Consider the following 25631-nt stretch of genomic DNA (forward strand, 5'->3'; position numbering starts at 1 on the left):
CTCGAATCCCCAGGACTTCAGGAAGCCGCAGGCACAGACGGGAGGCATCAGGAGGTCCACAAACAAAGATCCCCACAGTTACAAAGCAGCAGTCCTGCCCAACCCCTCAGCCCCGTTCTGGCTGCAGAGCCAGGGCTTTCCATTAGTGCCCAGGTGTGTGCAGGGGCTCCTAGTGTCAGCCCCTGTGACATGTCCTTAAATTCCTTTATGCCTTAGGGCATTACGGTAACACTGGGTCCCACATTCTAATCAAAGGCACTTAATTTTCAAGAGTTCACAAAAGTTTCAAACCAGGGCAGCCTCCCACCTCAGTAGAATGTGAAAGAATTCCTGCTGATTAGGCAATAAAGCACTCAATGATACTGTTTGTTCAATCAAATAAAAATAATCTGAGCTGAGAGGGGCTGGGTGATCTGATGAGTGAAGTATGAGTCCCAGTTCCTGTAGCATCAGTGTTCCTCTTCTGATGTTGTTTCTCACTTTGTACTAATTTTTCTTTTTAAAGGAAGGCACTGAGGGTTGAACCCAAGACCTCATAAATGGGAAAGAGGTGCTCGTCCACTTGAACTATGTGTGGTTCCCTTTCTGCAGTGATTGTTTCTTTTTTTTTTTTTCTTGGAGGCATTAGGTATTGAACCCAGGACCTCGTACATGGAAAGCCAATGCTCAAAAATGAGCTACATCTGCTCCCCCAAAGGGGTATTATGAACCACCCATGCCCACAGTTTTTTTCAGGAGGTACCATGGATTGAACCCAGGACCTCATACAGGCGAGCAAGCACTCAACCACTGAGCTATACTGCTGCCATTTGATGCAATTTTGATATTGGAGCATTGTAAAACATTTTCTCCTCACACAATGTTTAAGTGTTGTCTGTGGAAAATGGACACTTTGAAACTGAAAAATTTGTGTGAAAATAAGAAAGGAACATAGTTCTAAATGACAATCCCCTCCCCCCCAAAAAAAAACAACAAAAACAACTTGACCTATTACTCCAACAAACAATTTCAAGAAAGATCTTGGAGTTTGAAGGGAGAAAATGGTATGTATATGTGACTGATAACTTTACTGTACACTTGCCTCTTTTATTAATCCTTTTTTTAAAAAAATACTTTAGATTACATAAAAACTACTTCAAAATGTACGAGATTCCCATATGCCCCACTCCCTTCTCCTCCCACACTTTCCAACAGTAACAACATCCTTCATAACTGTGGTACCTTTGTTATAATTGGTGAACACACATCACAGCATTGCCACTGAGGATGGATCATAGTTTACATTATAGTTTACTCTGTGTCTCACAAAATGTTTTAAGTTAAAGACGAAATATAGAATGGTCTGTATCCATCATTGCAAAGTCATTCAGGACAATTCCAATGTCCTGAAAATAGAATACGTGCTATTATTCTTCCCATTTGATATATGAAGATGTGGAGCCAAAAGTTTCAATAATGTAGCCTCTTTCACTCTAGCAAGAGCCAGAACAGAGAACCCAAGCAGCTGGGCTCCAGGGATCCTGCGTGGATGTGGCCCTGATGGGTTGGACTGGAGCTCCCAACACCTCAGCTCTTTACCTGAATCTGTTTGCAGGTGGGGCACCAAGTTGTGTGAGGGAAGGTGAAATAGAGAGAGCTGTGACGTGTTCTTTATGGGCATCCCCAGCGTAGCAGGTGCTGGGTGCAGGGTGAGGACATGGAGAAGCCTTCTGGGGTCTGGGGAGAGAGGTGCGCCCCCTCCAGGGTCAGTGTCAGCACACAGGGCCTGCCCTTGGGGAGTGGAGGGGATGCCCCAGGAGTGGGGGTCATTAGGGAAACCTCACCAGGGCTGAGAGGTGGGAAAACTCGGAGATGGTGGAAAGCAGAAGGGCAGCTGATTGGAACAGGGGAACTGTGGCCCATCCCCTGTACCTGAGAACATTCCCATCATCTCTGGAAGGAGAGTATTTTTCTGTGGAGGGTGCGGATCTCTTTGACAAGGTCAGAGAAATGGGCTCTGGACTTCATTTCACCTCTGCAGACAAGTTGGTGGCCAGTTAAGTCCAAATTCCTGTGAGTGAGGCTAAACTCACAGGAAAGGAAGCTGTTGGGTCTGTGGTGAGAATTAGATGGTGTCACCTCTCTCCCCAGCTGCCAGGGTAGGAGGCTTTCAGTTAGACCTAAGGGGAAGGGGCAGTGGGGCCAGTGGGGATGGGGGAACGTGGGCATCACCTCTGCTCGCCTCCAGAGGGCGGTATGGCACACGGCGGAAAGCAGCCTTCAACCAATTTTCTAACTTGTGTGCTGTGTTTTCCAAGGGGGAGGGGACTGAAGTGGAGATGAAAGTGGAGAGGAAAGGAAATACACATAACAGTAAAAAGGCCGGTTGAGCCCCTGCTAGCCACTGGCTGGTGACCTTGAGCAAGCACTTCATTCCCTGGGGCTGTTTCCCCAGGAGCCCCAAGGCCCTTCCAGACTCCTGCACAAGCAGGTGAGAGGCACCTCCTGACTCAGGGGTACCTGGTTCAGCCCCTCCACTCATGGAGGGCACACAGCACACGGCAAGTGTTCTCTTCCCCTCCCAGGGCAGACGGCTAATGCTTGAGCACTGAGGAAGGAAAACGCCTGCATTCCAGAGCCTGCCAGACCCTGGAGCTGCCCTTCCACACAGCATTTGAAAGTTCTGGAGGAAAAGGTGCAGTTGGGTGGGAAAGATGAGTGGAAGCATCTCTGGACCTCTCGGGTTCCAGATTTATTGTTTTCCATGGAAGATAGTTCCCCTTAGAATTTTACATTTTAAATGGTGTTAGACACTGGCTTGAGTACTAAAAATTTCATAGATTAAATAGTGTTCCAGGTCCAGCCTAAAAACATGATTATTATTTGTAAGTATTTCTGCTGGGGAAGGGTCCACCAATACCAAATAATCCATTTTTAATGATGCGAACCTTGAACACAGCCCTTTAGTGGCTTGGGTGTTTGTGTGAGTGATTGAGATGGTGTGCATATCAGAGCACCCGTGCTTTTCTGTGGAGTAGTCCTCCTGGGGGGTGGTGAAAAGCCCCTTTTCTGGAAATGCCCCCTTCCCTGGAGGCAAGGCTGGGGAATGGGCCTCCCTGCTTCAGGTGACTTTAACATCCTTCAAAAGCAGACAAGAGCAGAACTTAGTTCCACGTGCCCTTCCCTGTCCTGCTCGTCCTTCCTCCTTGAAGAACCAGCTCAAAGGCTCCTCCTGAGAGAGCGCCCCCTGCTGGAGGACCTCCTCCTGGAGCTCCTTCACCTTGACTTTCCTCACTAATGGAGCTGCCTGTTCCCCTGTGCTGGTTCCTGTCTCCACCTCGTCCTGGGAAGTGTTCTGCCTCCAGCAGGTGAGTGTGTGGAGATCAGGCACTGGACCTTGAGTTATCAGTCGGGCCTCACGACCAGCTCCACTAACTGGGTAGGATGACTCTGGTGATACCACAGCAGCCACCACCTCCTGCAGTCTTCCTGGGTGCCAGGACCTGCTGAGCATTTACCTGGATGAGTTCTTATCATCTCTACAACAGGCTGAGCGTTTACCTGGATTAGTTTTTCTTTTTCTTTTATTTAAAGATTTATTTATTTCTCCCCCTCATCCTCATGTTGTCTGCTCTCTGCATCCATTCACTGTGTGTTCTTCTGTGTCTGCTTGTCTTCTCATTAGGCAGCTCCAGGAACCGATCCTGGGACTTTCCAGAGTGGGAGAGAGGCGACCATTCTCTTGCACCACCTCAGCTCCATAGTTTTCTTTGTCTCTTATCACATCTTCTCTGGCCTCTCATTGTTGCATCATCTTGCTGCATCAGCTCTGCATGTGGGCAGCACTTCTGGTAGGGCTGCACTCCTGTGCAGGGGGTGTTCCTGCATGGGGCAGCACTCCTTGCATGGGACAGCACTCTGCGTGGGCCAGCTTGCCGCACAGGCCAGGAGGCCCTGGGTATTGAACCCTGGACCTCCAATATGGTAGACGGGAGCTCAATTACTTGAACCACATCTGCTTTCCTGGATTAGTTCTTATAAACTTGGAAACATGCTGAGCATTTTCCTGGATTAGCTCTCATAATCTCTGCAACACACTGAGCATTTACCTGGGTTAGCTCTCATAATCTCTGCGACACACTGAGCGTTTACCTGGATTAGTTCTTATAATTAGCAACACGCTGAGCATATACCTGGGTTAGTTCTCATAATCTTACCAACAGCCCTGTGGAGAAGTGCTATTATTACTCTGTTGTCTACAGAGACTGAGAAACTTCCCAGGACCACACACAGAAGGACCATCCCAGGCCCAAGACTCAGACCAGCACCCTAACAAGACACAGTGACCAGGGCGGTCACCGCATCGTCATCCTCGTCTCCTCTCTGGGCTGTAGAAGTCAGGTACCCCTCAGGCCCCCATATGAAACAATCCCCAGCCCTTCCTCACTCTTGGCAGCACCCCCAAATGGGCGTTCTGCCTTCCTCTTCTATCCCATGTGACCGGGAGTTGCTCACTTTTAGGAGCTCGCCTGCTGGCAGCCAACACCTCTCGAGCTCCTTGAGGTGGGCGCCAAGCCAGTCACTTCCTCAGGGACTTCCAGACTTAGTCCTCAAGCTCTTGCAGGACCTGCTCCAGCTCCCTCAACCTGGCTGGCAGGAGGCGTTGTCTCCCCACCTCCAGCTGCAGCCTCTCCACAGCTGTTTCCACCTGTTGTTCTTGGTTGCCATCTGATCCTGTGAGGGGTAGGACAGGGATGGTTAGAGGGGCTCACAGAGCTGGGATCCAAGAGGATCGCAATGTATTTACTACCGATTAAGGTGATGCATGATGGAAGAGTTTTAGTAAGAGGTGGAAGTAATGGCAGCACAACCTAGTGGTATAATGAATTTCATGATTTGAAAGTGGTTAAAATAGAAAATTTTGTGCTGTATATATGTTGCCAGAATAAAAACATAAAAAGCAAAACTGTGCAGTATAAAGCTTGAACTCTGATGTACACTATGGAATATAGTTAGTGATATAATTACAGAGATACTGGTTCATTATTGACACTAAACTACCACACTATATATAACATTAATATAGAAAGGTGTGTGAGGGGTGGGGCAGTGTATGGGGACTCTGCCTGGTCAAACAGAAATAAATTTAGTTGAGGATAGAAAGGACCTGTATTCAGAAACCCATAAAACAATGCTAAAACAAACCAATGGTAATAAATAAATGGAAGAATATTTCCATGTTCATAGGTTGGAAGACTAATTATTAAGATGTCACTTCTACCCAAACTGAGTTGCATGTTTAATACAATCCTGATAAAAATTCCAAAACCCTTCTTGGTAGCATTTGAAAAGCCAATTATCAAATTCATCGGAAGGAGTCAGGGTCCCCAAATAACCAAAAATACTTTTAAAAAGAAGAGCAAAGTTGGAGGACACTCACTTCCAGGCTTTAAAGCATATTATCTAGCCACAGGGATAAAAACAGCATGGCACTAACATAAGATAGAAGGACTGACTAATGGAGCCAACTCTAGAGTTCAGAACAGACCCTCCATCTATGGTCAAGTGATCTTTGACAAGGCCGTCAACCCACTCATCTGGGTCAGAATAGCCTATTCAAAAACGTTTCTGATTGAACTGAATATCCATATCTCAAAGAAAGGCAAAGAGGACCCTTATCTCACAGTTTATTCAATAATCAATTTAAAGTCTATCAAGGACCTAAATGCAAAACTAGAACTATAAAACTCTTTGAAGAAAATGTAGAGAAATAGCTTCAAGATCTTGTGCTTAGTGGTGGTCTCTTGGACTATACATCCAAAGCAGAAGAAAAAAAGAAAAAAATAGATAAATGGGAAAACCTGAAATTTAACTGCTTTTGTTCATCAAAAGATTTTGTCAAGAAAGTAAAAAGGCAGATAACTCATGTGAAAAAAAATTAGGATACCATATACTTGATAAGACATGGCTCTCCAAGTTATATAAAGAGATTATTCATGTTAATGACAACATGACAAGCCACCCTATTGATAATTGGGCAAAAGATTTGAACAGACATTTACCCAATGTGGAAATACAAAAGACACATGAAAAGAAGTTCACATATATAGCTATTAGGGAAATGCAGATGAAAACTACAGTGAGATATCATCTCTCACCATACTGAATGGCCACTCTTAAAAGAACAGAGAACGTCAATTGCTGGAGATGATGTGGAGAGATAGGAACACTCCTTCACTGATTGTGGGATTGTGAAATGAGGCAACCTCTGTGGAAGATGATCTGATGGATCCTCACGAAACTAAATATAGCACTGCCATATGATCCAGCAATACTGCTGCTAGGAACATATTCAGAAGAGCTGAAAGCAAGGCCATGAACAACTATTTGCACACTGATGTTCATAGTAGCTTTATTCACAATTGCTAAACGAGAGAAACAACCCAAGTGTCCATGAACCAATGAATGGATAAACAACCAGTGTTATAGTCAGACAATGGAGTGTTTCTCAGCTGTCAGAAAAAATCAGTTGGGGAAGCATATGAAAACACGGAGGAACCTTGAGGATATTATGGTGAGTAAAATAAGCCAGATGCAAAAGGATGAATATTATATGGTCTCACTGATATGAACTAAATACAATGAGTAGAATAATGAATTTGGACTCTGAAGTGTAGATTGGTGGGAGATGGAATGTGGGATGAGAAGAGGGTGAAGATGTTGGATGTATGTAGAATGTTTAATAAGGTCCAATATAAATATGGTGTAATGGTTGGACTTGATGGTAACATATTACAGTGACTGTTACCCTGCTGATTTATGGATGTGATTGTGGCTGAAACTAATATTCTAGGAAGATTCATGTCAGTTAGAGAACAGCAGGAGGATAATATTGGGAATATATAAAAATGTGTGGAGGTGGATGAGGATTGTGCTTAATGATATAAATATAGGAATGTTCTTCTACTTCAGGGTGTTAATTATGTGGGGATACATGGAAAAAAGTAACTGATGTAATTATGGGCTATGGTTAACATCGTAATGGTTTTGTAACAAAAGCAAAGTTGGTACTATATTAATTTTATTAAAGTGAAAAAAAGAATATGGGGTTTGGTTTTGTGAGAAATGAATATGATAATGCATTTTTCCCTTCATTTTTTGGGGGGGAATAACAAGGAGACCTTGACTATGTCATTTAACTAATCTGTGTTCATCTGTGTGTCTTTCTGAATACTAGGGGCACAATGGAGTTAGCGGTTGCTTTTAAGTGAGATAAAAGTGCCTGAAAAAGAACTTTTAAGAGTAATTTTTCCATGACTTGTTGAGCAGCCCTTTTCTGTTCTTTTTGTGAATTTGAAATCAAATTGGTAATAAACAAATTTTCATAAAGATGCTGTGAACATTTTTGAAATGACAACAGAGGGTTTAGAATATCACACACTTAGTTGATAAAGCAATGGCAGGGTATGAGAACATTGACTACAACATTGAAAGTAGTCCTACTCTGTGTAAAGTGCTATCAAACGGCATGGCATGCTACAGAAATACCTTTGGTGAAAGGAAGAGTCAATTGATGCAGTCAACTTACTTTTTGTAATATTTTAAGAAATTGCCACCCCACCCTTCAGGAACCACCACCTGATCAGTCAGCACCTGTCCACATTAACGCTAGCCCATCCACCAGCAAAGATTATGGCTCACTGAAGCCTCAGGGGAGGGTTAGCATTTTTAGCAATAAAGTATTTTTAATTAAGGTATGTACATTGTTTTTAGACATAAAGTTATTTATTGCACCCTTAGTAGATTACAGTATAATGTAAGCATAACTTTTATATGCATTGGAAAACCAAAAGAATCGAGTGACTTATTTTATTGTGATATTTGCTTTATTGCTTCAGTCTGGAATTGAATCCAACTCATTTCCAAGGTATGCCTTTACCATTGTACCTGAGGATGGGATGACGTTGAGGAGACTTTTCAGTACATCACATAGTGTCCTCTTGGTGACCTCCCTGAAAGAACCCTCTCTCCAGTGTCAGTAAGGCATTACTAGGTTTCTTGTGAATAACTGTTTAATGTGTATGTTTTTAGTATTTTCACTAACTTGTCTTTGATTTGGCTCCCAGGAAACTCAAAGCTCAACTCAGGGATGCCCTGGAGTAAGAGGGTGAAAGCTTAAGGCCATATGTGGGTGCTAAACATATTCCTGGTTTTACTTTATACCTTTATGTTCACTTCAATCCAATTTAGCTTCTTATTAAATTTTAAAAATCTTTTTCTGTGTGGTTTTTGCTGTTGTTGCTACTTAGAGTCCCTCTGGGATGAGATAGGGTAAAAATAAATAATAAACCCTTCACTCAGCCAGTCCTGTCTTGGGTGGAATCAGGCAAGGGACTTGGGGAGATGCTGGAGTGAAAGTAGGGTGACAGGCCTTAGAGGGGGTGGGGGCAGGCCATGATGCAGTGCTAGGAACTGTTCCCAAAACATTAGGACATGAAAAATGCCTCATTTTTGTATTTTTCAAAATAAATTTTTTTTTAAATTTTTTTATTTTTTATTGACTTTGTAATAATATTACATTAAAAATATATATGTGAGGTCCCATTCAACCCCATCCCCCCACCCCCCCTCTCCCCCCCCCCAACAACACTCGTTCCCATCATCATGACACATCCATTGGATTTGGTAAGTACATCTTTGGGCACCTCTGCACCTCATATACATTGGTTCACATCATGGCCCATACTCTCCTCTATTCCATCAAGTGGGCCCTGTGAGGATTTACAATGTCCGGTGATTACCTCTGAAGCACCATCCAGGGCAGCTCCATGTCCCGAAGACGCCTCCACCTCTCATCTCTTCCTGCCTTTCCCCATACCCTTTGTCCATTATGTCCACTTTTCCCAATCCAATGCCACCTCTTCTATGTGGACATTGGATTGGTTGTGTCCATTGCACCTCTATGTCAAGAGGAGGCTCAGATTCCACCTGGATGCTGGATGCAATCCTCCCATTTTCAGTTGTAATCACTCTAGGCTCCATGGTGTGGTGGTTGTCCTTCTTCAACTCCATCTTAGCTGAGTGTGGTAAGTCCAATAAATCAGATTGTAGGTGCTGGAGTCTGTTGAGGCTCAGGATCTGGCTATCACATTGTCAGTCCAGAGATTCAAATCCCCTAAATATATCTTAAACCCCAACATTAACTGCACCTCCAGCACATTGGCATGAAAGTCTTATGAAGGGAGATCCCATCTGAGTCCAGATTCATCACACATAAACACCATTTCCAAAGAGGGGCCATCTGCCCTGGTAGTTAACCCCATCGGCCATGACCATAACTCCCATGGGTCTCTTTAGCCCTCAAAGGAACCAATATCTGGGGGTTGTATCTGCTTTATCTGTCTCTCTGACTCTGCTCAGTTGTGCATGAGGGCAAACCTTCTGCCAGCCTCCAGACTCTTTTTTAGAAACTCGTAGCCATATAAACTCATTTCTCCTTTCCATTTCCCCCTTACTTTAGGTCAAACAGCATTTTAAAGTCATGGTATTTTATGTAGACATGGATATTCTGCTGATCCGCATTGAACCTTCCGTATAAGGTCATTTTCCAGTTGCATCATCAGTTGGTAGTTGATAGTGGTCCCTCGTTGCCAGGGAGGCTCATCCCCGGGTGTCATGTCCCGTGCTGGGGGGAAGGCATTGCATTTACATGCTGAGTTTGGCTTCGAGACTGGCCACATTTGAGTAACATGAAGGCTGACAGAAGGAAATTCCCAGGCACAAAGTTGCTCTAGGCCTTGTTCTTATTTTGGGTTTATCAGCTCACAAGCATAGTCATTAGCATCTGGGGCTCACTGTTGAACCCTCACTCCCTCCCGGTCCCCACCACTGTACCTGGGAGACTGTCGCTGCTCCCCTAGGGACCACGACAGAGCACCACTGGCCAGGAACCCAGTACCCCCCCTACTGTGGTTTTTAATTGTTGCCACTATGAGTATATCCAAACATTACCATGCACCCTGGACATATGTTCTGTACAGCTCCCTGTCAGTCATATCACCTGTCATTGGTTTCCCATACCAGTATCCCTCCATTGCCATTGTTGAAACACTCTGTGATCCAGAACTCCCCGAAATCTGAAGCCCAATATAATGTCATGGTCCCTTACTAGGGAATGGCATATAGCGATGAGTTTAAAGGATAGATAAAGAACTTGGATAAAGTTAGATAAAGAACTTAGATAAAGAATGTTGACTTGAAAAAATTCCACATCCTATTTTTTTCTTTTTTTTTTTTATTTTTCTTTTTTTTCCCCCCCCCCCCTAATTATTCAGCTTTTCTTCACAGGAGTCCTAGACCACAGCAATGTATATATATAATATACAGCACTCCCACACATCCACCAGAAAACCTTTTCCCTTCCACAGTGATACTCTTACGCCCTATTCATATCATATTTACTTAAAGTGATGTACAGAGTCTGAGACATTAGCTTTCTAACAAGGTGACATTTGTGCTTACATTATGGTGCATACTTTAGGATACACAGTTCTTTACATTTTTAGTTATCCTATGTTTTACATTATGGTTTACATTATCAGTCTGTCATCTCCTATATGTTATGGTGTAATATTACATGTTTTATATCCATCTTTGTGTACTCTCAAGAAACTCCTCTCTTACCCCCCATTTACTTTGGTTCCACACATTTAACGTCCATTTTCCCTTCCACCTTGGTGCCCTCAGTGATAGCCAACCTCCGTTTCCTGAGGAGCCACTTCCAGAGATAGATGGAATAGTGTTCAGGGCCTAACTTGCTCAACTGCCCCAATGCCCTGGGAGCCACCCTTTCTCTCGAGGGATACAGTTCCCTCTATTGGATGGCATTAGTCCTCCCCAGGATGTGGGTCCACCCCCACTCTCACTACTTGGGTTTCTACCCCATGGTGTCACCCACTCTGGCAGAATGAGCATTTAGACATTCCCCAGGAGCCCGTCCTGCATCAGACCCTCCCCTCCGAGCATTCTAAACAGGTAACCCTCTTTATTATATTTTGATATGATTTTCTCGGCATTTTACTCTCCACCAACACCTGACCCTCTCCTGGTTCGTATGCTACCCCTCCCTCCCCCCACTTTTGGGCAACGTTACCCATCCGTCCCTCCCCAGCCACCCTCAAACCCGCAAAGCCCCAAGCAAAGGCAACCCCTTGCCCCCCTTTTATCTCTTCTTTGTGTTCATACTTACCACCATCTCGTCTTAAATTCCACCCCTGCAGACATCAGCTCATATCCTTCCTCCACCCTCCGATTTCCTGCAAGCCTATCGTTCAGTCTCTTGCTATCTAGGGCAGCTTGTTTATTTCATATCATTGAGGTCATGTAGTATTTGTCCTTCAATGTCTGGGTTGCTTCACTCAACATAAGGTTCTCAAGATTCATCCATGTTATCACATGTGTTTGTAGTGTGTTTGTTCTTACAGCCGAGTAGTATTCCATTGTGTGTATATACCACATTTTATTGATCCACTCGTCTGTTGATGGGTATTTGGGTTGATTCCAACTTTTGGCAATAGTGAACAATGCTGCTATGAACATTGGTGTACATATATTGGTTTGTGTTCTTGTTTTCAGTTCTGCTGGGTATATTCCCAGCAGTGGAATTGCTGGATCATATGGCACATCTATGGCTAGTTTTTTGAGAAACCGCCATACTGTTCTCCAGAATGGTTGGATCCTTCTGCATTCCCACCAGCAGTGGATGAGTGTTCCCCTTCCTTCACATCCTCTCCAGCACTTGTATTCTTCTGTTTTTTTCATAGCTGCCAATCTTATGGGTGTAAGATGGTATCTCATTGTGGTTTTGATTTGCATTTCCCTGATAGCTAGAGATTTGGAACATTTTTTCATGTGCTTTCTTGCCATTTGTATTTCTTCTTCGGAGAAGTGTCTGTTTAAGTCTTTTTCCCATTTTTTAAATGGGTTGTTTATCTTTTTATTTTCAAGATATAGGAGTTCTTTATATATGCAAGTTATAAGTTTCTTATCAGATATATGATTGCCAAATATTTTCTCCCACTGTGTGGGCTCCCTTTTTACTTTCTTGACAAACTCCTTTGAGGTGCAGAAGGCTTTAATTTTGAGGAAGTCCCATTTATCTATTAGTTCTTTTGCTGCTCGTGCTTTTGGTGAGATATTCATAAATCCATTACCTATTACAAGGTCCTGTAGATGTTTCCCTACACTGCTTTCTAAGGTTTTTATGGTCTTGGCTCTTATATTTAGGTCTTTGATCCATCTTGAGTTGATCTTTGTATAAGGTGTGAGATGGTAATCCTCTTTCATTCTTCTACATATGGCTATCCAGTTCTCCAGACACCATTTGTTGAATAGGCCACTCTCTCCCAGTTGAGAGGGTTTGGTGGCTTTATTGAATATTATGTGGTTGTATATGTGAGGTTCTATATCAGAGCTTTCAATTCGATTCCATTGGTCTATATGTCTCTCCTTATGCCAATACCATGCTGTTTTCACCACCATAGCTTTATAGTATGTTTTGAAGTCAGGTAGTGTGATTCCTCCAATTTCGTTTTTCTTTTTCAGTATGTCTTTGGCTATTCGGGGTCTCTTTCCTTTCCAAATAAATTTCATAGTTAGTTTTTCTAGTTCCTTAAAGAAGGCTGCATTGATTTTTATTGGGATTGCATTGAATGTGTAGATCAATTTTGGTAGGATAGACATCTTAATAATGTTCAGTCTTCCTATCCATGAACAAGGAATAGTCTTCCATTTATTTAGGTCTTCTTTGATTTCCTTGAACAATCTTGTATAGTTCTCAGTGTATAAGTTCTTTACCTCTTTAGTTAAATTTATTCCTAAGTATTTGATTTTTTTATTTACTATTGTGAATGGTATTTGTTTCTTGATTTCCTCCTGATCTTGCTCATTATTGGTGTACAGAAATGCTACTGATTTTTGCGCATTGATCTTATAACCTGCGACTTTACTAAAGTCATTTATGATATCTAGAATCTTCGTTGTAGATCTCTCAGGGTTTTCTATGTATAGGATCATGTCATCTGCAAATAATGAAATTTTGACTTCTTCCTTTCCAATTTGAATGCCTTTTATTTCTGGTTCTTGCCTCAGTGCTCGAGCAAGTACTTCTAAGACAATGTTAAATAGGAGCGGCGACAGTGGGCATCCTTGTCTTGTTCCTGAGTTTAGAGGGAAGGAGTCTAGGATTTCTCCATTGTAAACAATATTGGCTTTAGGTTTTTCATATATACTCTTTATCATGTTCAAAAAATTTCCTTGTATTCCAATCATTTGGAGTGTTTTTATCAAGAAAGGGTGCTGTATTTTGTCAAATGCTTTTTCTGCATCAATAGATATAATCATGTGATTTTTTTCCTTCAATCTGTTTATATGGTGTATTACGTTGATTGATTTTCTTATGTTGAACCATCCTTGCATACCTGGGATGAATCCCACTTGGTCGTGGTGTATAATTCATTTAATGTGTTGTTGAATACGATTAGCAAGTATTTTGTTAAGTATTTTTGCGTCTAGGTTCATTAGAGAAATTGGTCTACAATTTTCCTTTCTTGTGATGTCTTTGTTTGGCTTTGGTACTAGGGTAATGTTGGCATCATAGAAGGAGTTGGGTAATGTTCTTTCTGTTTCGATGGTTTGGAATAGTTTCAGCAGGATTGGTGTCAGTTCTTTCCGGAATGTTTTGTAGAATTCACCTGTGAAGCCATCTGGCCCTGGGCTCTTCTTAGTTGGGAGATTTTTAATAACTGATTCTATCTCTCTGCTTGTGATTGGTTTGTTAAGATCATCAATTTCTTCTTTTGTCAATATGGGCTGTTTATGTGTTTCTACGAATTTGTCCATTTCCTCTAGATTGTCATTTTTGTTGGAATATAGTTTTTCAAAATATCCTCTTAAGATAGTCTTTATTTCTGTGGGGTCAGTGGTGATATCGCCTTTCTCATTTCTTATTTTGTGTATTTGCATCTTCTCTCTTTTTTTCTCTGTTAGTGTTGCTAAAGGTTTGTCAATTTTGTTAATCTTCTCAAAAAACCAGCTCTTGGTCTTGTTTATCTGTTCAAGTGCTTTCTTATTTTCTATTTCGTTTAGTTCTGCTCTTATCTTTGTTATTTCCTTCCTTCTTCTTCCTGTTGGGTTACTTTGTTGTTGTTTTTCTAATTCCTTCAAATGTGCATTTAGTTCTTCAATTTTTGCTCTTTCTTCTTTTTTGATATATGAATTTATGGCTATAAACTTCCCTCTCAGTACTGCTTTTGCTGCATCCCATAAATTTTGGTATGTTGTGTTATCATTATCATTTGTTTCAAGGTAGTCATTGATTTCTTTTGAGATTTCCTCTTTGACCCACTGTTTTTCTAAGAGTGTGTTGTTTAATTTCCAAATCGTGGTGTGAAATCTGGGCTTCTTTCCCTTGCAAATCTCCAGCTTGACTCCACTGTGGTCAGAGATAATGTTTTGTATGATTTCAATCTTTCTGAATTCGTTCAGCCTTTCTTTGTGGCCTAGCATATGATCTATCTTGGAGAATGATCCATGTGCGCTTGAGAAAAATGTATATCCTGCTGTGTTTGGGTGTAGCGATCTATAGCGATCTATATATGTCTATTAGATCGAGCTCCTCTAATATACTATTCAGATGTTTTGTTTCTTTGGTGATTCTCTTTTGAGATGTTCTGTCCAGAGTTGATAGTGGTGTATTAAAATCCCCCACTATAATTGTAGATGTATCTATTCTTTCACTTAGTTTTTCCAGCGTTTGCCTGACGTATTTAGAGGCACCCTTGTTAGGGGCATAGATATTTATGATTGTTCGATCTTCTTGACAGATTTTCCCTTGGACTAAAATGTAGTATCCTTCTTTGTCTCTCACAATTGTTTCACATTTAAAGTCTATTTTGTCTGATATTAATATAGCTACTCCTGCCTTTTTTTGGTTATTGTTAGCTTGTATGATTGTTTTCCAGCCTTTCACTTTCAATCTCCATGCGTCTCTGGGTCTAAGATGTGTCTCTTGTAGACAGCATATGGATGGGTCATATTTCCTTATCCAATGTCCCAGTCTGAATCTTTTGATAGGTGAGTTTAATCCATTGACATTCAGTGTTATTACTATCAAGGAATTATTTGTGTTAGCCATACTTTGATTGGATTTGTGTTTGTCATATTTTGTTTGTATATTTTTTTTTGTCTTTTTTGTTGTTGTTGTTGGTCTTATACTCTCCTCCAACTTTGCCTTTCCTGTTTTTTCCTTTCTTCCTGCAGCACTCCCTTTAGAATTTCTTGAAGGGGAGGTTTCTTGTTGGTATACTCTTTCAGTTTCTGTTTGTCTGTAAATATTTTGAACTCTCCATCATATTTGAATGCTAGTTTAGCTGGATAAAGTATTCTTGGTTGGAAATTTCTTTCCCTTAGTACCTTGACTATATCATACCACTGTTTTCTTGCCTCCATGGTTTCAGAAGAGAAATCAGCACTTAATCTAATTGAGCTTCCCTTGTATGTGATGGTTTTCTTTTCTCTTGCTGCTTTTAGGATTTTCTCTTTGTCTTGAGCATTGGATAATTTGACAAGTATATGTCTTGGGGTGGGCCTGTTGGGGTTTATGACTTGTGGAGTGCGCTGTGCTTCTTGGATATGTACATCTGTCTCTTTCAGTAGATTTGGGAAATTTTCAGCCATTATTTCCTGCAACACTCTTTCTGACCCCTTTCCCTTCTCTTCACCTTCTGGAATGCCTATAATACGTATGTTTGAGCGTTTTGCATTGTCATTCAGGTCCCTAAATCCTAATTGGATTTTTTCTATGTTCTTATTGACCCCTTCTACTATCTGTTTGATTTCTGATGTACTGTCTTCCACATCACTAATTCTCTGCTCTGTCTCTTCTAGTCTGCTGATATTTGCTGCAAGTGTATTTTTGATTTCTTGAACTGTGGTGTTCATTCCCATCATATCTGTTATGTTTTTGCGTATGTCTGCAATTTCCCCTCCAAGTGATGTCTTCATGTTGTTAACCTCTTTCATTACTGCATCAAATTTGTCGGTGATAAATGTTCTGAGATCTTTCATTGCTTGTGCCAAGTTTTGCTCTCCTTCGTGATTATTGGTTTGTTGATTGGATTCAGCCATGTTTTCCTGATTATTGGTTTGGTTCGTAGATTTTTGTTGCTTTCTGGTCATCTCTTTATTTTGACGAATTTAATCAGTTCCTTAGCTTCTTTGTCTGCTCTTGGAGGTTAATTAGTTGTTATTTTTGCACAGGTGTTATATCTTCTCTTTGTCACTTTTTTCTTCTTATTCTAGTTACTTGTTGTTGGTTAAGTTCACTTTAGAGGAAAGTATTAGTGTTGGGGAAAGGCAATTGTGTAAGCAAGGGAAAAGTGTAAAGTTGTATTGGTGATGTATGTTAATAAAGCAAGAATATGAGATCTGGAAGGATGGAGGTTAGATTCATGTAGATTGTATAGAGTTATAGCTGTAGGTAGAGTACCTTTTATGAAGTAGATGACTGAATTTGGGAGGAATATGGTATGAACTACACAGCTATTGTTTTCATGAGAGAGGGAAAAAGAAAAGAAAGGTAATAGTTTCAAGAGTGGATAATAGACAGAAAACAGAACAAAGGTATTAGAAATTAAGAGTTAGACACTTTGTGGATCAAAGAACGGGAGGTGGGGGGTGGAATATAGGAGAGACAGTAGATGATAGTGGATATCAAGATGCAGGGGAAGGGGGATAGTGTAGGTAGCCTAAATCAGTTCACACAGAAATGAGGCAGTGGAGGATGGGAAAACCCAGCAAATGTGAGGTGTTCCCTGTAGCACCTATTGTATACTTGAATTAAAGTAAAAATAAGTGGAAGATGAGGGACAAGAGGGAAAGAGAAAACCGAAAAAAAAAAAACTAATTATAATAAAGAAAAAAGAAAGGCAAGAAGAAAGGAAGAAAGAAAAAGAGGATGGGCAAACGGTGGGGAACGGATAGGGAGAAGAGAGATACAGGTACACACGTGTCACAATTGCAAGACTATCTAAAACAACAACTTCCCCCCGCTTTGCCCTAAAAACCCCGTCTGTCTGCCCAAATGGGTCTGCAAGCACCTCCCTTCCCACAAACCCCCAATAGGCCGCCCAGGGCCCACGAACTCCCCAGTACTGCAGATGCTCAAAAAAAAAAAAAAAAAAAACAGAAACCCCTCCGCAGGCCCGGCTCCGCCCGCCGCGGAGGCTTGGACCGGCTCTGCCCGGCTCCTCACGCCGCCTTGGCCTGGCCTGGCTCCGCCCAGCTCCGCTCGCTACAGCGGCCCGCAGCCGGGGCCTGACCCGGCCCCGCCCTGCTCCAAACGCTACCGCGGCCCGCAGCCGGGGCCTGGACCGGCCCCGCCCGGCTCCAAACGCTACCGCAGCCCGCAGCCGGGGCCTGGACCGGCCCCGCCCGGCTCCAAAGGCTACCGCGGCCCGCAGCCGGGGCCTGAACCGGCGCCGCCCGGCTCCAAACGCTACCGCGGCCCGCAGCCGGGGTCTGAACCAGCCCCGCCCGGCTCCAAACGCTACCGCGGCCCGGCTCGGCCTGGCTCGGCCCCGCCCGGCCCCGCTCCCTGCCGGCGCAGCCCGGCCCGGCTCCGGCGTCCGCCGCTGCGGCCTGGCCTGGCTCAGCCCCACCGAGCGGGGCTAGATGCCTCGTCTCCGCCTACCCAAGGAGGGAATCCTCTACAGGTAGCTGGGATCTCCGTGTATATTTCACAGACGAATCCTCTCTGTTACCTTCCCTCCAAATCGATGTCCAGACACCTCCGGACCAGCAAAAATCCTGAAACAATCCGGTCCCAAAGAGTCTCCAACGCCGCCCAGCCGATTCCCTGCAGAAGACCCTAACAGGGATGTTCACTCAGGCGCCATCTTGCTCCCTCCGACTCAAAATAAATTTAACACTGGCAGAAAGTATTTAAATGTAAATTTATAGCAATACATAAATAATAAAGGACAAATAGAAACAACTTGTGCCAATATATTTGATAATTGAGACTAAATGGAGAGATTCATTTAAAGAGAAAAATTATCAAAACAGAATCAAGAAGAAATAGGAAATGTGGATAGTCCTGTATTAATTAAAGATATTAAAATCAGAATGAGAAACCATCCCACAAACGAAACTCAAGTGGCTCAAGTGGCAGCAGTGTTGAATTCTACTATACGATTAAGGAATAATTTATATCACTACTGTGGAAACTCTTAGAGAAAATAGAGGAGGAGGAAAACACACTTTCCAAATCATTTTGTGAGGCATTACCAAAAACAGAGAAAGGCATTAAAAGAAAATTATGGTGCTTAAGTTCATGGGTCAATTGGGCCAGGCAGTGGTGTCCACTTGTTTGGTCAAGGAAGCACTGGCCTGTTTGTTATTGTGAGGGCATTTTGTGGATTTAAGTCAACAGTACGTTGATGGCATCTATGGCTGATGACATCTGCAATCAACTGAGGAGATTGCTTTCAACAATGAGGGACATCTCATCAAATCAGTTGAAGGCCTTAATAGGAGAAGTGATGGTGTCAGCAGTCAGAAGAGGGAATTTCCATCTCTACTTCAGCCAGCTTCTCTTGGGGAATCCATGGAAAACCTTCACTGGAGCTCCCAAGTTGTACCCTGCCCTTCAGAAATCAGAACTTGGATTTCCCCATCCCTATGGTCATGAGAGACAACTCTTATAGATATCTGTTTCCTTAGACAACCCTGATTAATACAAAAATTTTATACCAATGTCTCTCAGGATCCCATTTCAAAATACGAGGAAATTGTATCTAAAACAATTCTAAAATGATAATACATCATGTCCAAGAAAGTTTTATCCATGATGCAAGTTGGGATGAATAAATGGAAATTGAACTAATATATCATTTAAGAGAATAAAGTAAAATATCAATAAGATCAACTCCATGTAGAAAAAGCATTTAAAATTCCAGTATCCTTTGATAATAAAATTTCTCAGTAAATTAGGAATAGAAGGCAACTTCTGCAAGGTGATAAAGGGCACCTATGAAAAGTCTACAGATATCAGCATATTTTATGGTTAAAAACTAAATACTTTTAAGATCAAGAACAAAGAAAGGATTTGGATTCTTGGCAGTACGCTTACACAATATACAGTCAATCAAAGGAAATAACAGGCATACAGATTATGAAATAGAAGAGAGTGTCTCATTCTGCAGATGACGTGATTATGCGCATAGCAAATCCTATGGTATCATGTTCCTAGACCAGTAGTGTGTATAGCAAGAATGTAGGGTTCAAGGACAATTTTAAAAATAATTTTTATTTTTACACACAATGTAAAATTAGGAAATGAAAATTGGAAATTCAATTTCTAACAGCATTGTAATAATAAAATATCTAGTTATCTATTTAACAGAAGTGTGCGAGATCTCTACACTTAAGTCTACAAGTACTGCTGATGGAAGGTAAAAAATCCTAAATAGGGCAGCGGACTTGGCCCAGTGGTTAGGTGTCCGTCTACCACATGGGAGGTCCACGGTTCAAACCCCGAGCCTCCTTGACCCGGGTGGAGCTGGCCCATGCACAGTGCTGATGTGCCCAAGGAGTGCCTTGCCACACAGGGGTGTCCCCCGCGTAGGGGAGCCCCATGCCCAAGGAATGCGCCCCATAAGGAGAGCTGCCCAGCGTGAAAGAAAGTGCAGCCTGCCAGGAATGGAGAGCTGACAGAACAAGATGACCACAACAGAAAGAAACACAGATTCCCGTGCGGCTGACAACAACAGAAGCAGACAAAGAAGACGCAGGAAATAGACACAGAGAACAGACAACCGGGGAGGGAAGGGGAGAGAAATAAATAAATAAATAATCCAAAACAAAAACCCTAAATAAATGTGGAGAAATACCATATCAAGGATTGGAATATTCATTATTAAGGGACCTGTTCTCCCCAGATTGGCTTATCGTTTAAATACAATTCCAATAAAAATCATGGCAGTCTTTTAGAAATAAGCTGACAAGCTGACAGTACATATTTAATTAGCCAAAATATTTCTTAAAATACCTATTTTGAATTTTGAAAAAGTAAAATAACAGAAAAAAGCAGCTCAACAAGTTAAAGAAGCATTACCCCTAAAAAGTTCTGTACAGGCACTTTTATCTCATTGGATTCAAATTACTAACTCAGTTGTTCCTCTAATGTTCAGAAAAATACATAGATGAAATGGATTAGTTAAATGCCTTGTAGGTAGAGCGGCAGAAACATTCAGCCTGGCTGTGTTGCGAGCGACTAAATGAGCACATTTTCCAGTCCACACGCTTTGTGCACACAAAAAAGTCGGCGCACTGGCACTGAGCCAAATGTCTGCAGCCCCGCCTCACCCTCCTCCCATGAGTCCTCCACCTGTCAGCTATGCCGGTAAGCCAAACCGCTGTGTAAACGCTGCAACTTCCTCAATAAAGCAGACTTGCATCATGAGCCCGGCTCCGGAGTGAGTCCATCTCCGTCGTCCTTACCCCAACGAGCCCCTCCTTCAACAAGTGCCCGGACAGGGACTCCTTGCAGCCGCCGCTCCTGCCGTCTACCACTCGGGTAAGTGATCCTCGCCACGGAAAACCAGCCCTCCTCCGCTCCGACTCCGCAGGCGGGAGCCCTTCCCACTCTCTTTTCAGAAAAAGAACTTAGCCAGTGCTGGGATACGATCGTCCGCTTTAATCCCTGGCTCTCTACCGCGTCTCTGGGACCCTCAGACCTGGGCTAAACTGTTTAAGCGCGCGCTCTGCAGAGGTTCAGGAGAACAGCACGCTCCCTCTCGGCCTCATCCCTGCGCCCCTAGCTATTCAGGCTTGCCTTCCGGGGGCTCCGGCAGACGAACCAGCCCCTATCCCTGATATAATGTCTGCAGACTGCTCCCCGGCAGCGCCGCCGCCCCCGCTCCGCCACCGGACCCCCAGTACTGCGGCGCCCCCCTCCCCTCCCCAGAGTTGTGGGCAGGCGGCCAGCGGCGGGGCCGAGAAGTCGGGGAGGGGGTTGTCCCCCGCGGAGGCCCGTGGGCTCAACGGGGGTCCAAGCACCAGGGGGACCGGTGGTGGCAGCAACTCTGAACGGCGCGGGGCCCTTCCCGTAAATCACCCCAGCTGTTGCGGGCGACTCGTCAACTCCGGAAAAGCCCAGCTGGCGCCAGCGCGGCTGCGCATGCGCGCGAGTCAGCCCGAGCTGCAGTTCCCCACCGCGCCTCAGCCTTCGCCCAGCAGCCACCTTAAAACTAATACAAAGCAAAGGAATCCAGCTGTTTAATTAAAACAATCCATCTCAAAAGCCCGCAGCGAGTGTTAACGCAATGTAATTTCTTCCCAGTGCTCTAAATGTCAAAGTAAAATAATCCTTGTCCAACAACAACTAAGCCTTAGGCACACAGAGCCCACTGCCAACCCCCACAATGCCCCTGTATTTGTTATACAAAAACAGCAACAGACAAATAGCGCTTTCTTCATAACTTGTGAGCCGTCAACTCTCATATGGAACAAATGAGCTCACCACAACAGAGTCTCCCTCAACCCTCAGCTGTACAGGCAAATGGTTATATTTTTATAATAAACATAAAAGATTGTTTCTTTGCCGTCCCATTGCATAAACACAACTGCCCATATTTCGCCTTCACAGTTCCGGCAATTAACCATGCTCTGCCAGCTGAGCGGAACCAATGGAAAGTCCTCCCCCAAGGCATGAAAAGTCCCACTACATGTCAAAATTTCATAGGCAATGCCACATTAGCATTGCAAACTTACTGCCAAATCATCCACTACATGCATGACATTCTCATAGCACACCCTGATCAGGATCATCTAACAAACTGTTTTAAAGTGTTACTCCATAATCTAAAACAATTAAAACTACAAATTGCCCCCCAAAAGGTGCAAACTAAATCAGCCTTCAGCTTTCTAGAATATCGAATCAATACCGGCATCAAGCTCTTACCACCATCTCTAACAATTCCACAAAACTGCACATTGAATGAGCTGCAGAAAGTCTGTAGAAACGTAAACTGAATCAAACCACATCTATCCCTCTCATCATAAATTAGCCCCCCTCTTTCCCCTTTTAGAGGGAAACCCCAATCCCACGAGTCGTCTTGTCCTCACTTCTAAAGCTGTAAATGTCATAAAATATATCAATTCCCAAATGCAAAACACAGAACTAACCAAATTTAATCCTCATAAACCTCTCCTTGCTATAGTATTAGCAACCCCAAAAGCACCTCCTGGAGTTCTGTGTCAAAATGAACCCCTATATTAGGTTCACCTTTCCTTCAACAGTCTGAGCTAAATCACACCCCAGGTAACGGCCATCTGCCTGCTGGGAAGAAAGCCACGTCACACAGCAAAAGTCATTTATGGCCAAGAGCCTGACAAACTAATCCTGCCCCTTTCTAGAAAGCATGTTACCCACCTCCTCCAAACCAACCTTGAAATGCAAATGCTTGTAGCAGGATTTCCTAGGCAAATAAATAATCATCTGCCCACTCACAAACTTCTCTCCACCCTCAAACAATTCCCATGCAGAACAAAACCACTGAAGAAAATAAAAACTGGGTTCAACTTCTACCCATCTCTCTTGGGGACTTCGTAAAAAAAAAAAATAGCCAAAAAACCTCTAATGAACAAAATGGCTCTTTTATCGGTCTCACCGGCCATTTTCCTGTCCCCAATATGAACTGAACCAACTGCCGTTCCGACATGTCAAGGCCACTCAACCCACCTTGGGTACATTGCCTGTACCAGTTCCTCATAAGTCCTTCCACCAGAGTATCTAAACTTCCCCCTGGGCCAATTGCATCCCCACGAAACCTCCATATGGCAAGATTACACCAACTCTTTGGGCCACAGGCCCAGACATAAAAAAAAAACATGCTACCCTAGGCGAGTCACAACGCTTGACTAGTACTAAGAACGATTTTTGAATGATGAACACTTTGTGGTGAAAACGCCTGCATGGACTTGTGTCCTTCATCGCTATAAACTCTACCTTAACCAACAGAACATAAGAAACATTGAATAAAACATTGAATGGGATTTGAGAAGAAAATCTTAACATAACTAGCCATAAGCACTCGCATTATACTACGCTAGTATGCTTCACCCTACCTTTTCTGTTTACTGTTACCACCAATAAATCCTTTCAGTGCTATAATTCCTCCAGCAGCTGTGATATCACCAACTGCTGGGACAGCTCAGCTTTCCCCTATGCCATCCCCGTGCGCATCCCCACGTTACGTGGGTGCCTATAAATGCCACTGACTGGGAAGGCCCTCTAAGATCATAATTCACAAACAAATCCGCTCCAAAGGAGCCGTTGGCCTTGTCGTCGCTGTAATTATGGCCATCGTCACCAGCCTAGCCAGCATAGGCACAGGCGTGGAGCCTTCATCCAAACCACTCCCCCTGCAGCCACTCTAAACCAGCTGGCTGAAAACAGCCGCCACATTTGACACGCAGTCTCTCATCACTAGTCATATCCACGGCGCCTTACTCAACCTCCAGCAACAAATAGATCTCTTAGGAAAAAAACATATTTACTTTGGCAACTTACTCATACCAATTGTGACCAGCAATTCCCTTCTTATGCGTTACCCCAATTCCCATAACTAATGCTTCCCTAGCTCGGCAGCAACTCAGAACCCACGTGCTTGGCCCTTGAAACCAACAGTTCCTCAACCTCACCCAACTATTAACATCCCAAATCTTATCGATTAACAACACCCGAGCCTCTGCAGTAGACACCTCTTTACTAGCTGCAATGCTGGAGCACATACAGTCCTTCCTATCATTTCCCAACCTTCTGCTATGGCTTATACTAGAAATCTTAATTGTTGTCACATGTATTATCTATCGGTATATCAACAAAAGCCTTCAAACTTTATCCCAAAAAACTGAAAACCTAAAATTAGTAAAATTGGCTCTAATTAATAACAGAGGGAGAGATATAGGTAGAGCGGCAGAAACATTCAGTCTGGCTGTGTTGTGAGGGACTAAATGAGCACTCTCTATAGTCCACATGCTTTTGGGCACACCCAAAAGATGGCACACCGGCACTGAGCCAAATGTCTCCAGCCTGCCTCACCCTCCTCCCGTGAGCCCTCCACCTGTCAGCTAATGCCGGTAAGCCAAACCGCTATATAAACGCTGCAACTTCCTCAATAAAGCAGACGGGCATCATTAACCCATGTCCAGAGTGATTCTGTCTCCATCGTCCTTACCCCAACGAGCTCTTTGTTCAACAATGCCTTAAAATGTTTTTTAAAAGAATAAATGTGGAGGATCCACAGAGCAGATCTGAAAACTTACTGAACTCCAGTAGCAGCCTCAGGGCAGTGGTAGGTCAATGAACATAATAAAGAGCATAAATAGAATACACGTGCACATGCTCATGACAATTTCATGTAATCCAGAGGAAAAGGACAATCAGTTCAACAAATTCTTGAAAGTTTCAAATACTGTTTTGACACAAGGAGTTGGTGGGGGTGAGGCTGAGAGGACCTGGACAGCTAAGGGCCCTGAAGGAGAAACGACCCGGGACGCCAGGCTCCTGCGCTCAGCCTGGGGGAAGGTCCACCTTGGTGTGGGGGATGGTGGGCAGGTACCTGGTCCGGGGGTCTGGGGAGGCAGGAGGGTCAGCCCTCGGGTTCATGGGGTGCACAGGCAGAGCCTGGGTGGGTCTTATCACCCACCTCACCACCGTCCATGAAGGTCTCCAGCCCCCAGGCTGTGTCCTGCCCTCCGGCCTCCAGGACTCGCATCTCCGGGGCCTCCATCTGCGAGGCCACATCCCTTCAATCACTTCCCGTCCCCCACCCTGACTTCTCCTTTTACTCCTGGGTATGTTTGTATTATACCATTCTTGCAAAACAGAAAAGTGCTCGACACTTAATATTTACAATCAAGTACAGGGTGACACCTGAGTAGTTACCATCCCGGTGAAAATAGAGACCTCCACCCCACCCTGGCCAGAAGCCCCCTCCGCCTCTCACTGAGAAGACCCCATCCCTCCCCTCACTGTGTCCACGAGGCTGCCCCTCCCCTCTGGCTCCTTCCCATCCACCATTTTTGCCTCCATCCCCAGTCGTCCCTACTTCCCCCCTCTCCTCTCTTCTCAGGAGCCCCCCTTATTCCTAGGCCTATGCCAGGGGGGCTCACCCTCCCTCTTCCCCCAGATCTTAGAGTTGAGGAATCATGGGATGGATTCCTGGAGGAGGTGCCCTTATCCCTGGAAGCAGCAGCAGGAAAAAGCATCAGGGATGTGGGCATCCAAGGACCTCTCCTAGGAGACAGAGGGACTGGTGCAGGGGGGCCCCTAGCTTGTGGTCCACCTTGGACCTTGGAACCAGATGGAATGGTCTGGAGATCATGCTTTACCCTGAGGTCAGAGTCCACAGTCACCCCAAGGGAGGAAACGTCTATATCAGCCCAGGGTCCCATCCACATTACAGCATTACAATTACTCCCGTCAGCTCCTCTGGCTGTGAGAGTTTCTCAGACTGTCCTTGTTTTTGGTGACTTTGACAGGAGTCTTGGTCAGGATGTATAGACTGCCTCTCAATTTGCGTTTGGGT

The 25631-nt window shown here is 43.8% G+C and overlaps 1 protein-coding gene across 2 annotated transcripts in view; it reads left to right on the plus strand.

The window, feature by feature from the left end:
• Positions 1 to 20405: 20405 nt before the first annotated feature.
• Positions 20406 to 25631, plus strand: part of LOC101442251 (patr class I histocompatibility antigen, A-126 alpha chain-like) — a 157199-nt gene continuing 151973 nt past the window's right edge. Inside the window, exon 1 of one of the 2 annotated variants that reach the window (XM_058285409.2) lies at positions 20406 to 20614. The gene's annotated coding sequence lies outside the window, so the exon portion shown is untranslated. The remainder of the gene's footprint in view (positions 20615 to 25631) is intronic. The other variant, XM_012528949.4, reaches the window with a different exon arrangement.

This window comes from Dasypus novemcinctus, chromosome 22 (assembly GCF_030445035.2).
Source record: "Dasypus novemcinctus isolate mDasNov1 chromosome 22, mDasNov1.1.hap2, whole genome shotgun sequence".
In the NCBI taxonomy this organism is placed as follows: Eukaryota; Metazoa; Chordata; class Mammalia; order Cingulata; family Dasypodidae; genus Dasypus; species Dasypus novemcinctus.